General features: G+C 48.4%; 1 long non-coding RNA gene across 1 annotated transcript; it reads right to left on the bottom strand.

The window, feature by feature from the left end:
- Window positions 1-1,418: 1,418 nt before the first annotated feature.
- Window positions 1,419-12,655, bottom strand: LOC140188584 (uncharacterized). Its single transcript, XR_011883332.1, has 4 exons — window positions 12,506-12,655; window positions 9,429-9,743; window positions 7,852-7,923; window positions 1,419-2,081 (listed from the first exon to the last, which is right to left on the bottom strand). It is a non-coding gene; the product is annotated as an uncharacterized lncRNA (long non-coding RNA).
- Window positions 12,656-13,115: the final 460 nt, after the last annotated feature.

Raw genomic sequence — 13,115 nt, 5'->3', positions numbered from 1 at the left:
CCTTACAGCAGTAAGGCAGAAGTTATCCTTGATCCTGGTAGTACATATACTCAAGCCTTTGTTATCTTCTGCCCGAGGGAAGCGAGGAGAAGAAAGAATGACTGAGGTGTGATCATTGAGTGCTTTCCAGAGGCCGCGGGAAATGCAGGCAGGACCAACGACGGGAGGCTGGTTTTCACAATGGGTTGGTCTGCACTCACAGCTCTCTGCAATATCTTGCATTCATGGTCTTCCACTCTGTAGTCCACCCACTTCAAGCTTCGACATATTGTGCATTCAGAGATGCTCTTCTGCACACCACAGTTGTAAAGAGTGGTTATTTGAGTCACTGTCAGCTTCAACCGGTCTGGCCATTCTCCTCTGACCTCTTTCATTAACAAGGTGTTTTCACTCACAGAACCACCACGCACTGGATGTTTTTCTTTGTTTTTGCACCATTCTCTGTAAACTCTAGAGACTGTAGTGTGTGAAAAATCTCAGAAGATCAGCAGTTCTGAAATACTTAAACCACTCCATCTGGCACCAACAATCATTCCACAGTCAAAGTCACCGAGATCACATTTCTTCCCCGCTCTGATGTTTGGGCTAAACAACAACTGAACCTCTTGACCATAACTGCATGCTCTTATGCGTTGAGTTGCTGCTACATGATTGACTGATTAAACAGCTGCATTAAGGAGTGGGTGTACAGGTGTGCTTTGCATGATAACTTTTCCAGTGAATGCCATGCCTTTAAAGGGAGTTGGAAATATACAACATAGATTCTGGCCTTGGTTACAACCTACAGACGTTTCTGACACCTACTGTCCCAGACACTGTCTCAGGCTCCAACCACACACCTGGCCCATCCTCCAGACCCCTGCCCCACCTGTACTCTGGACCACACATCTCAGCTGCTCCTTGTCGACCCCGGCTCACAATCAAGACTAATGACTTAGTCAGGTGGTGAATCAAAATCAAATCAAAGTATGTGTACATAAACACATACGACATGGAGATTTACTTTCTTATGGGCATTTACAGAAAAATAAAGAAATGCATTAGAACTTATGAAAAACTAGGCATTAACAAAGCCCGATGACCTACCAATGTGCAAAAGAAGACAAATTTTGGAAATTAAAAATAACACTGGAAACTTTCTCATCAGGATTTCCCAGCAATCGGAAGCTGGGTTATTGGAATTTTACCATAAGACAAAGTGACGGAGCAGCCCCATTCCTGCATCAAAATTTTGGGATATTTTTTTAAGGCCAAAATACAAGACAAGGGTTTAAGTGTATGAGATGAGACCATGAAGGAATCGAAAAGGCAGTCACTGAGTAGGAATAGGCATAGATGTGTGGATGATCTATGTCCCATTTAATGCAGGGAGAAAAACATCTCCAAAACCATTTAATCTCAGCGTCATTTCAAGTTCGAGTTTAATTGTCATTCAACCATACATAAATAGTCAAATGAAACAGTGTTCCTCCAGGGCCAAGGTACAAAACATAGTACCAACAGTCATTCACAGCACAAAGCACATATAAGATAGCAGTGAACATGCAGTCACAGAAAGGATATACGTAGCCGAAGTCCCTGAGTGATATGTCCTGTAAATTGATGGTGCCTGGGTGTTATCAGTACGTCTCAGCAGTTCGCAGACAAATGTATGCACGTACACATGCAATCCAGCTTGCCTTCCACAGGGCGAACACTGGAAGGCAGGACCAACAGGAGGGGCCAGACCCTAACCCAGCATGCTGTTTCCCCGTCTGCATTGTTCCAACAGGCAAGCCCGTAGCTTGAGGCCGAGTCCTTCCTACATCCGAGGCCACACAGCTTCCCCACCATCCGTCTCACTAATAAACAAGGGAAACAAACTTGCAGCATTTTACATTACCAATGTCCAGTCGGGTCCTGTGTCCACAAGAGAAACACCCAAGACAAACACTAGCTGTTAGACAGCACACTGCCTTCGTGAGCTGACTCCAATGCCTTTCTGTTGCAGGCAGTAACAGAGTCCATGCCAAGTCCAGCTCCTCCGCCAATGAGCAGCACACTGATGGGTTAGGCCTTCAGTACCTGAAGTTCTTAATGTCCTGAAATTGTAAAGAAGATGTTTAAAAAAAAAGACAAAAACAACTTTGGTTGGCCCCAGAGAGGCTGCTGCATCCGAACGCACCGCCATCTTACTGGAAATTGTTGGAGCCAGCGCAGAGTTATCAGCACCCGTAAACAGTCAGGGGAGATGATCAACGTCTGTAACATTATCAGTTTGAAGTACGTGTCAGAGCGTTGTTTTTGACACATTTTGGATCGCACGCTGCCAAACAAGTTAACACTGGACCAAACTGATGCACACATCCCGCCCAAGTTAATAGTATATCAGTGAAGCCCAGAGCTGGAAGGCAGTTTGCTCATAGAAAGTCAGGACAGAGATCCTCAATGTGTGGGGTTAAACAGAGTACAGCAAACAAACGGCAGACAAACAATGAATGGCAAACAATTAAATTGGGAGACCGCAACAGGAAGATTTACAGAACTTTGAAGAGTTTGAGCAGTGTGGGAGCATATTTTAAATACTACGCGGAACACTGATGGTGGCAAACATTTCAAAGTTATAGATTAGTAATCAGCGTAATTATTCACACAATCATCTCGTGAAGGGAGAGGGTTACCAGCAGTTTAGGAAGATGACGCTTGCCACAAGAGAATTAACACCCAGAGTACAATGTGTGTTGCCAATAGTGGGCCGAAGATCAGAGTCACTAATCTGTGAACGAACCAGCTCCACGGGCTGAGGTTAGATTGGAGAAATATACTTGGTTGAATACATTAGAACAATGTGTGATGAAGCTCTTGGAACTGAGCCAAGGTATAATTAGGATTCACAAGATATATTAAGATAGTCTGGTGAATCCTGTGTGTTTAAAGGGAGATGGAAATGTACAACATGGACCCTGCATTCATTAGGTATCCTGGGCACAGATTGTTGCTCCTCTCCACTGCTTGTGGCGTATCGGATGGCAAGCTTGCTGCTCTTTTAGCGAGATGTCTGTTTTTTTATGAGGCCGAGTCGTTAGTTCAAGGCACAACCCAGCACGGATGGAAAGCGCGTGAGGAGCCAGCCAGTTTCGAACCCGGGACCACTCGCCTATCCCCCTCCCCCCACCATCAGGGGGCATCCTCAAAAGGGCAACATCCATCATGAGGGCCCTCGCCATCCAGGACATGCCCTCTTCTCATTACTACCATCAGGGAGGAGGTGAAGGCGCGTGTGTGCGTATGTATATAGGTGTGTTTGTACATGTATACACTCAATGGCCAGTAAATGCAGGAGGAGAACCTGGTGTGGCCAGCTGCTGTAGCCCATCCACTTTGAGGTTTGACAGGTTGTGCATTCAGAGATGCTCTTCTGCACACCACTGTGCTAACGTGTGGTTATTTGAGTTGCTGTCGCCTTACTGTCATTTTGAACCAGTCTGACTATTCTCCTCTGACCTCTCTCGTTAATAAGGTATTTTTGTCCACAGAACTGCCCCTCACTGGATTTTTTTTGCACCATTCTCTGTAAACTCTAGAGACTGTTGTGCATGAAAAACCCAGGAGATCAGCAGTTTCTGAGATACTCAAACCACCTTGTCTGGCACCGACAATCACTCCATTGTTGAAGTCACTTGGATCACATTTCTTCCTCATTCTGATGTTTGGTCTGAACAACAAATAAACTTCCTGATCATGTCTGCATACTTTTATGCACTAAGTTGCTACCACACGATTGACTGATTAAATATTTGCATTAATGAGCAGGTGTACAGGTGTATGTAACAAAGTGACCACAGTGTGGTGTGGTAAGGGTGGTGTGTATGTACCTGTATTTTCCTCTCAATCTTGGGTCCTCTACCAGAGGACACTGTTCCTGCTAGTACGCTCTTCTGGACCAAGATCTCTGAAGCTGTCAAACAAAAAAGATCTCTGATGCTGTTTCCAGGATCTGTTGGAGCCACTCTCTCAGTCCAGGTGTCACAGACTCAAATGTTCCTGTCACCACCGGGATGACTCTGGCTTTAACTTCCACATCCTTTCTATCTGCTCTTTCAAGCCCTGGTATTTCTCCAGCTTCTCATATTCTTTCTTCCTGATGTTCCTGTCATTCGGAATTGCCACATCTGTTACTATTGCTTTCTTCTGTTCCTTTTCCAGTATTATTATGTCTTGGTTGCTTGGCCAGTATCTGCTCATCAGACTGTACTTAGAAGTCCCACAGGATCTCAGCTCTGTCACTCTCCACTACCTTCCTGGGTGTTTCCCATTCGGGCTTGGGAGTGTCCGATCCATACTCTGTGCAGATGTTCCTGTACACAATTCCTGCATCTTGGTTGTGCTGTTCAGTGTGTGCTGTCCCTGTCTGCATCTTGCACCCTGCTACAGCTGACTCATTGCACAGTCTGCATCTTGGGCCGTGTCTGTTATGACAAACTGTGCCTCTATTGCTCTTGTATGTGCGCGTATATTTATATGCTTGTGTATACATACATATGTATACACGTATGTGTTTGCATGTATACGTGTTTACCTGTGTATAAGTATATCTGTAAGCATGTGTGCGTGCACATGTATAGCTGTGTGTATGCGTGCAAGTGTGAGTGTGTTTGTGTGTGAGTGAGTGTGTGTGTGTGTCTAAATGAAGCAAGGCTGGAATTCGATCACATTTTTACTGCTGCCAAGAGTTTGCTCTGAACTGATCCCTCACACTGAAAGAATTCACCTATGCTTATTTTTGAGGAGGGAGAATTGGGAAAGAGGAGAAAAATAATTAAATGATCTCTGTCTCACACCAGCACCCGGCCGAACAGCTAATTCATTGCACAGTCTGCATCTTGGGCCTTGTACAACGCAACTTGATAATTCACCGCGATAAGGGGCTGCACTCACAGATACAGTCACCACAAGGAATAAACTATCACCAAAATCTTTCAGGTGACGATGGACGCCTGGTCCAGCAGCGTCTGTACACCTGGGTTGTTGAGACCCGTAACTACAGCACCTCAGAGATCAGAAACACGAGCTGCAGCTGGGGAAGTTTTTGAAGTGAATTTCTCATTTACGCCCAGCTTCCAGAAGAAAGGTCAGCCTGCTCAGCAAAGGAAGGTCACCGGATGTGTAGAAACTTTATTTATGTCCTTTCTTTGAAGAAAGAGGAGGGGACGCAATACAGAGTATGTAACAATGGCTGTGAATCGTAATTGTGGCTTTGAGAAAGTCACCCTGTTTAGTTTGTCTCGGGTAACTAACTTCTCTCTGAGCCACAACTTTGTGTTCCGTTTCAGATGCAGTCTGTGAAGAGCTGTAGAATAAAGGGCACATCGTGATTTAACTCCTCACACCTCGTGGGTATCGGTCTGCACAAGGTGCTGTGCACTGTATTGGACGTTAAGACCCTACTGCTCACACACATCTTAAATCCATTCTCTCCCCTCTCCCTCCAGCACTCTCTCTCTCTCTCACTTTCTTACTCCCTAATCTACCTTCCTTGCTCATTCTCTGCTCTCTTTCTGTTTAATATTCTCCATCACCCTTTGTCTCTCTTTCTTTGGCTCCCCGTCTCTCCATCATGGATCCCTTCTTCTCCAGCCCATTCCCTTCAATCTTTCCTCTTTCTTACCTTCTAACATGTTCTATCTCTCCTCTCACTTTCAACTCTTCTCTCTCAAACACATTCTCTACGAAACAGTGGGACGATGTTGGCACTGAAATGCGTGGAGACACTTGCGGGCTGCCCCCAGCACATCCTTAGGCTGTGTTGGCCGTTAACACAAACTACATGTTTTGAGGTATCAATAAATCTGAGTCTGAATCACTGCCTGGTCAATGCATGGGAGGGACACCATCCTGTCAGAGCAAGGAAGTGTCTCCAGTTGCTCAATGCACTCTTTGGAGAACAAGGTAGAAATTTTTTTTAAAAAAAGCATAAAGGAGTTGTTTCAAAGTGCAACTTACGCAATAAAGTTCTCAGCTTTCAACATGCAAATACAGCCACACCTGTCCCTACACTCCTCCCTCACTACCATTCAGGGCCTGAAACAGTCCCTTCCAGGTGAGGCGACACTTCACCTGTAAGTCGGTTGGGATCATCTACTGTATCCGGTGCTCTCGGCGTGGCCTCCTGTCTATCGGTGAGATGTGACTTCGATTGGGAGACCGCTTCGCCGAGCACCTTTGCTCCATCCGCCAGAAAAAGCTGGATCTCATCCCATTTCAATTCTGCTTCCCCTTCACGATCCAACATGTTTATCCATGGCCTCCTCTATTGTCGTGATGAGGCCACACTCAGGTTGGAGGAGCAACACCTTATATTCCATAAGGGTAGCCTCCAACCTGATGGCATGAACATCGATTCCTCAAACTTCCAGTAATTCCCCTTCACCTTCCCGTTTCCCTCTCTCCCTACCTGCCTATCACCTCCTTCTGGTGCTCATCGCTCTTTTCCATGATCTTCTGTCCTCTGCTATCAGATTCTCCCTTCTCCAGCCCTTTATCTCTTTCACCTATTGACTTCCCAGCTCTTTATTTCATCCCCTCCTGCCCTCCCAGTTTCACCTATCGCCTGCCACCTTGTACTTCTCCCTCCCCTCCCCCACCCTCCACTTCTTACTCCGACTTCCCTTCCTTCCAGTCCTGATGAAGGGTCTCGGCCCCAAAGGTCGACTGTGTACTCTTTTCCATGGACGCTGCCTGGCCTGCTGAGTTCCTCCAGCATTTTGTGTGTGTTGCTTTGGACATCCTTCAAGTGAGAAGTCCGCACATCCCCTCACATAACCTCATCCATCCCTTCACCAAAGTCACCGCGTGGTTGAGGAGAGATCAGTAGCTTGGTCTCCTTAAGAGTGGACGGGGCAAAGTGATTCCACTCACAGTGAACGGGGCAAAGGGATTTCACTCACACTCTGATGGGGCAAAATGATTCCACTCACAGTGAACGGGGCAAAGAGATTTCACTCACAGTGGACAAGGCAAAGTGATTCCACTCACACTCTGATGGGGCAAAGTGATCCCACTCACAGTGGACAGGGCAAAGTGATCCCACTCACACTCTGATGGGGCAAAGTGATCCCAGTCACACTCTGATGGGGCAAAGTGATCCCACTCACAGTGGACAGGGCAAAGTGATCCCACTCACAGCGGATGGGGAAAAGTGATTCCACTCACAGTGGACAGGGCAAAGTGATCCCACTCACACTCTGATGGGGCAAAGTGATCCCACTCACAGTGGATGGGGCAAAGTGATCCCACTCACACTCTGTTGGCGCAAGGTGGGTGCCTCTTGCCCAGCTGTTACAGCACAGGCCAGCACCTGGGTAAATGTGAACCGAATCACCAGGGAAGCTGGGCATCCGAAATTAAGACAGTTGTCGGGTCCTGTGGACAGAGAAATGGAGCTGTTTCAGGTTTGAAGTCCTTTGTCGGTTCTGACGAGGGGTTCTGGGTGTAAAATGTTAAACCACAGAACGAGCTTTCCCCCCTCATCATCAGATGGTCTGTTTCTCTGCTTCCTAGACATGGTGCAACTCATATCCACTCTCATACCAGCCTCTCACCAGGCCCAAGGGCAGCTCTACCCAACTGTTGTCAACTCTCGTACGATATGATGGACTCTCTGACCTCACAATCTACCTCATTCTCATCTCGCACTTCATCGTTTACCTGCCATGCACTGCTCTCTTTCAGTGACTTTTCCGCTGCATTCTGCACTGTTTTTGTTTTCCCTTACTCCAGATCAAAGCACTGAGCGATGATTTGATCTGTACAAAAGACAAACTTTTCTCTGTATCTTGGTACAATGTCACAACAATAAACCAATTCCAATACCTGCAATGAAGGTGGCCAAGTCTGGAAGAACTATCCCCAGCCTTCAGACAGACAGTTGTACCTTGATATTTCCTGGAACACAGAACATAGAACATAGAATAGTGCAGCACAGTACAGGCCCTTCGGCCCACAATGTTGTGCCGACCCTCAAACCCTGCCTCCCATATTGCCCCACCTTAAATTCCTCCATATACCTGTCTAGTTGTCTCTTAAACTTCACTAGTGTATCTGCCTCCACCATTGACTCAGGCAGTGCATTCCACCCACCAACCACTCTCTGAGTAAAAAACCTTCCTCTAATATCCCCCTTGAACTTCCCACCCCTGACCTTAAAGCCATGTCCTCTTGTATTGAGCAGTGGTGCCCTGGGGAAGAGGCACTGGCTATCCACTCTGTCTATTCCTCTTATTATCTTGTACACCTCTATCATGTCTCCCCTCATCCTCCTCCTCTCCAAAGAGTAAAGCCCTAGCTCCCTTAATCTCTGATCATAATGCATACTCTCTAAGCCAGGCAGCATCCTGGTAAATCTCCTCTGTACCCTTTCCAATGCTTCCACATCCTTCCTATAGTGAGGCGACTCCTTCTCTTTACTTTATACCCCCCCACCCCACCCCTCCCCTCCCCTTCTGCTCACACACACCAGAAACAACAGGCCTGCAATAGATTTAGATGTCATACTCCCAAGGCTGCCTGCAATCCTTGTGTTCAGTGCAACAGACAAGATAGGAAAGATACAGATGAACCCTGCCTCACCGTGGAGGGCCGTTTAGAATCCTGGTGGAGTTGAGGGAGGAGGGGCAGGTTTTGCACCCCATGCGGTTACAGGGGAAGGGGAGGGGGAGGGTTGGGCAAGCAGGGAATGAGGGATGAGAAAGGGGTTGAAAGAAGACTGTGGTTGGTGATGGGCTTCCTTTGCAAATGGCAGCACAAGTTGAAGGTGGCCTCCAATATCGAGGACTGAATTCAAGAACCACTGGGCAGTGGTGCAGATCTGCAAAACCCTGGTCAGAGTACACTTGAGCTCAGTTCTGGTTACCTCCTTATTGGGAAGATGTAGAAGTTTCAGGAAGCGTGCAGAGGAGGTTTACCAGGATGCTGCCTGGATTGGAAAGCACGTCTTGTCAGGATAGGTTGAGTGGGCTAGGGCGTTTCCCTGTGGGAGGAGGATGAGGGGTGACATGATAGAGGTGTACAAGATGATAAGAGGCATCTTGGACAGCCAGAGACTTTCCCCCAGGGCAGAAATGGCTAATTCAAGGGCACAATTTTAAGATGATTGGAGGAAAATGGAAATGTCAGAGGTAGTTTTTTTTTTACACAGAGAGTGTGGAACACGCTGCGTAGAGGCAGATATATTAGCAAAATTTAAGAGACTCTTAGATAGTCATATGGTTAAAAGAAAAGTGGAGGGCTATAAGGGATGGAGGAGTTAGATTGATCTTGGAATAGGTTAAAGGGCTGGCACAACATTGTGGGCCGAATGGCCTGTACTGTTCTATAAACTATGATACCGAAGGGCGATGAGGCGGGTGTGGAGGTTGGTAGGTGAGGGGTCAGAACCAAGGGACCATTACCTCTGTTCCGTCTGCACGGAGGCAGGAACGGAGCAGACACATGCGGGAACACACACAAAAGGTGCTGGACCTGCCGAGGGGTCTCGGCCCGAACCGACGCCTGTACTCTTTTCCATCGATGCTGCCTGGCCTGCTGAGTTCCTCCACAACTCTTGTGTGCGATGCTTTGGATTTCCAGCGACTGCAGACTTCCTCGTGTTTGTGCAGAAAGGCGAGCGACGCTCCATCGAGCACAGGAAAAGCACAAGTCACCTTTCCCGAAGTCGGAAAGCGGTTCACGTGTCCTGGAACAGCACGCCTCGCGTGACCGTGAAACTAACAGAAAGGGAAGGCGATTACAAGAGGCAGAGAGGGAGGAGGGTCCGAAATCCTCTTCCACGGATGCTGCCTGACCAGCTGAGTTCCGCCAGTATCTTGCGTGGGTTGCTCGAGATTTTGAGTACCAACAGAATCTCTCGCGTGGGGGATCACTGTGTTCGAACCCCTGGACCCCGAGAGCAACCCAGGGCGGAGGAGAAACGCGCGGAATGCGGAGAGGAGTGGAAATCACCATGGAAACGGGGTGTGGTGCCAGAGGAAAGGTGAGGAGTGTTTGTACAGCAACTGATACATTGTTAAGTACGGTAATTAAAGGCGAACAACATCTTTTGAGAAAGTACAAAATGTTGTTCATAATCCGCGAGCAAGTGTTTGACTTGTACCCTGTCTAAGTAGCTGCATGCAAATCAGCCTTCATGGCAAGAAGTCAACAGAGCATTTAAAATGCAGATGTTCCACTTTAATCAGGCAGTCTCACTTTAGTAGCAATCTCACAGTCACGTCCCTCGCTGAACTTGCAGGACCTGCGCACACAGAGCTCCGTACTACGGGCGATGATTCGCATCCCGTTCTTCCCAGTTTCTTCCCCTCCCCCTCACCGGCTACTGTGAACCCCCTCCTATTCTCCTGTCCCGTATCGCCCTCACAGGACCCACAGCCAGTCCACAAGCAGGCTGAGGTTGTGGAATTTCACACACGAAATACTGCGGTGGGGGGGGGGGGGACTCAGCGGATCGGGCAGCGTCTGTGGAGAAGAACACACAATCTGAGCTGATTCTCTGCACGAGGAAGGGGTCTCACCAGGTCCTGGTGAAGGGTGTCGGCACGGAACGTCCCTCCATAGATGCTGCCTGACTTGCCGAGTTTCCCCAGCTGCTGTGTGTGTGTGTGTGTGTGTCTGTCTTTTTTCAAGATTTCCAGCATCTGCAGTACCTCGTGTGCCCGTGATCGTGATCGTGCTCGTGCTGGAACAGTGAGGGTTACTTCCCTTCACGGCACCCGCGACCCTGTTACTGGAAAGGTGGGAGGAGGCGCTGTCATGGGTGTCCTGATGGGGGGAATTCGGTGTCGAGGATTGGGGTCACTGTCTGTAGTTTGGTCCGGACTTGGAGTGTCCATGAGGTGGGAAAGGGGTTTATTGTTGAATATTGAGAGGAGTTTGAGGGGGTGCCAGTGCCGGGAGCCGGATGCCGTGCTGGAGAGTGAGGTTCAATGTTAAGGGGTCAATGGGAGTGTTGTTATGTGGATTTCGGTGTTGTAAAGGGTTATTTTCAAACAGCCAGATTTGGAGAGAGTCGGCAGTGCTGGGGTATCGAGGTGGGTGGGGAGTTCAGTGCCAGTGAGCCAGCATTGTGGGATGGGGGGCGGGTGTTAAGTATCAGACTGGCTCGGCGTTTCGATACTGGTTCCAGAAGCTATTGCAAGGGGCTTGCTGGAGGAGTGTTTTTCATTGTTAGGCTATTCGGTGTTTCGAAATCACGGTGGAGTGGGATCTGTGCCGAATGCCGAAGGAACGCTGCTGGGAAATCTGGAGCTGCTCAGCATTGTCCTGATCTGCCCGAGTGACAATGTGAAAAGGTGGCCAATACCGCCATCGTGTGGCAGCACCATGAACATCAACTGAATCCGTCCAGTCCAACCCAGAGGCAAAACCCCTGCAAAATGTAACTACTTTCCAATTTATATATATCTAAAATTATAATTTGGATTTAAAATGTATATATAATAATTACATACAAATATATATTATTTCTAACTTGGTAAAGTATTCTCAGTATGACCAAATAGAATTTCACACCAAACAACAGAAAACGAGGTGAGGACGGTGAGCAAAGGTTTCAGGTAGGTTTTAAGGAGTTTTGAAGGAGGTGAGGAAGTCAGAGGCTGGATTGGAACAGTATATCAATAGTGCCATGGCTGAGTTCAGGGATGTTGGAGGATGTTGCTGGAGCAGAATTCAGAAAGAAGCCTGAAACACAAAAGATTCTGCAGATGATGGAAATCTGGAGCAACACCACAAAATACAGGAGGGACACAGCAGTCAGGCAGCATCTGTGAAGAGAAACGGACAGTCAGCATTTCAGACTGAAAGCATTCGTTCGTCAGGACTGGGATCATTTGAAAATCAGGATTTAAAATGGAGATACGACTAGGACAGGAATTAGTAAAGATCACTGAGAGATCATTTAATGGGTAAAAACTCAGACCAAGAGAGGGAAGAAAGTCATCCAAACATAACAGGAAATGTCCTTTCAATTCATACAAAATGGGAATTCCACAGTGAAGAAGCTGGCATTTGAAATTTGGGTCAATTTGCAAGAGATGTCTCAAGCCCAGGGAGCTGAACCCCAGTGAGGGTCAGCACCTTCAGGGGAGCGGCCTGATCCTAGTGGGAGTCAGCACCTCCAGGAATATTGACATCATTATTAAAGTCCCCCATCTACTGACACACTGGAACCTGTATCCAAAGCCCCCCCCCCCATTTTAACCCAGGGCAGCACTGATCACGGACCCTGATGCCACTAACTGCATGTTGGGAAACTGGAGCAGATGTCTCAGGTGAATCCCTGCTGACCCCTGCCTCACCTTCTGCCGACCTCGCCAGATATTCTATGCTTGGTGCTGGGCCTTAGACACTGAACAGACGTAAAGGATTTGGTGCTGTTCAAAGTCACACGACGGCTCCCTCCCACCCCCCCCCCGGAAACTCCCCAACTGCCCTTGCTCTGCCCTCAACAGCATTAGTGTAAATCACTCACTCTGCCCCACGAGGAGGTTGCTGCACAGGGGATAAACTGGAGGGATCCTGCTGAGATATCGGCCAGGCTGCCTAGAAAGAAGTTGCTGAATGCCTGTCAGCTCTGCAGGGCCCATTCAGGCCCATCTCCTGCTCTTAACCCGCAGTCCATTTACTAAACCTCTTCAGTTCCTCCCAGAAGTGTTGTAACCCTCCTCCTGCCCCCCCGCCCCCTTCCCCTAACTTCACCTGCCCTGGTTCACCCTATCCTCTCTTCTGAACCCGCCCTCTGACCATTCTTCCTTCACCCCTGCCCCCTAACCCTCACCCTGCCTGCCCCTCCCCCTTCCACCTCTCCCTGCCCTTTGCCCCCTCCCTCCGCTGCCACTCCACCTGACCCCTGGCCTCTGCCTTCCCCCAGCTCCGTCCAATGCCCTCTCTCCTACCCCTCCTCCTTCCCTCTCCACTTGCCCCCTGCCTCCTGGCCTTGCCACTTTCACCCTTCACCTCTCCAGGCCTGTGCATCATCAGAAACCTTTTGTCGTCAAGGTGCCCGGCCAAAGCCCAGGGATCCTCAGACAAACTTTAAGGTCATCATCTGACACACTCACAGCCTGTGTCACCCCCTCCTC

The sequence above is a fragment of the Mobula birostris genome, chromosome 27, assembly GCF_030028105.1.
Source record: "Mobula birostris isolate sMobBir1 chromosome 27, sMobBir1.hap1, whole genome shotgun sequence".
Taxonomy (NCBI): domain Eukaryota; kingdom Metazoa; phylum Chordata; class Chondrichthyes; order Myliobatiformes; family Myliobatidae; genus Mobula; species Mobula birostris.
This window is presented reverse-complemented; position numbering and strand designations above follow the sequence as displayed.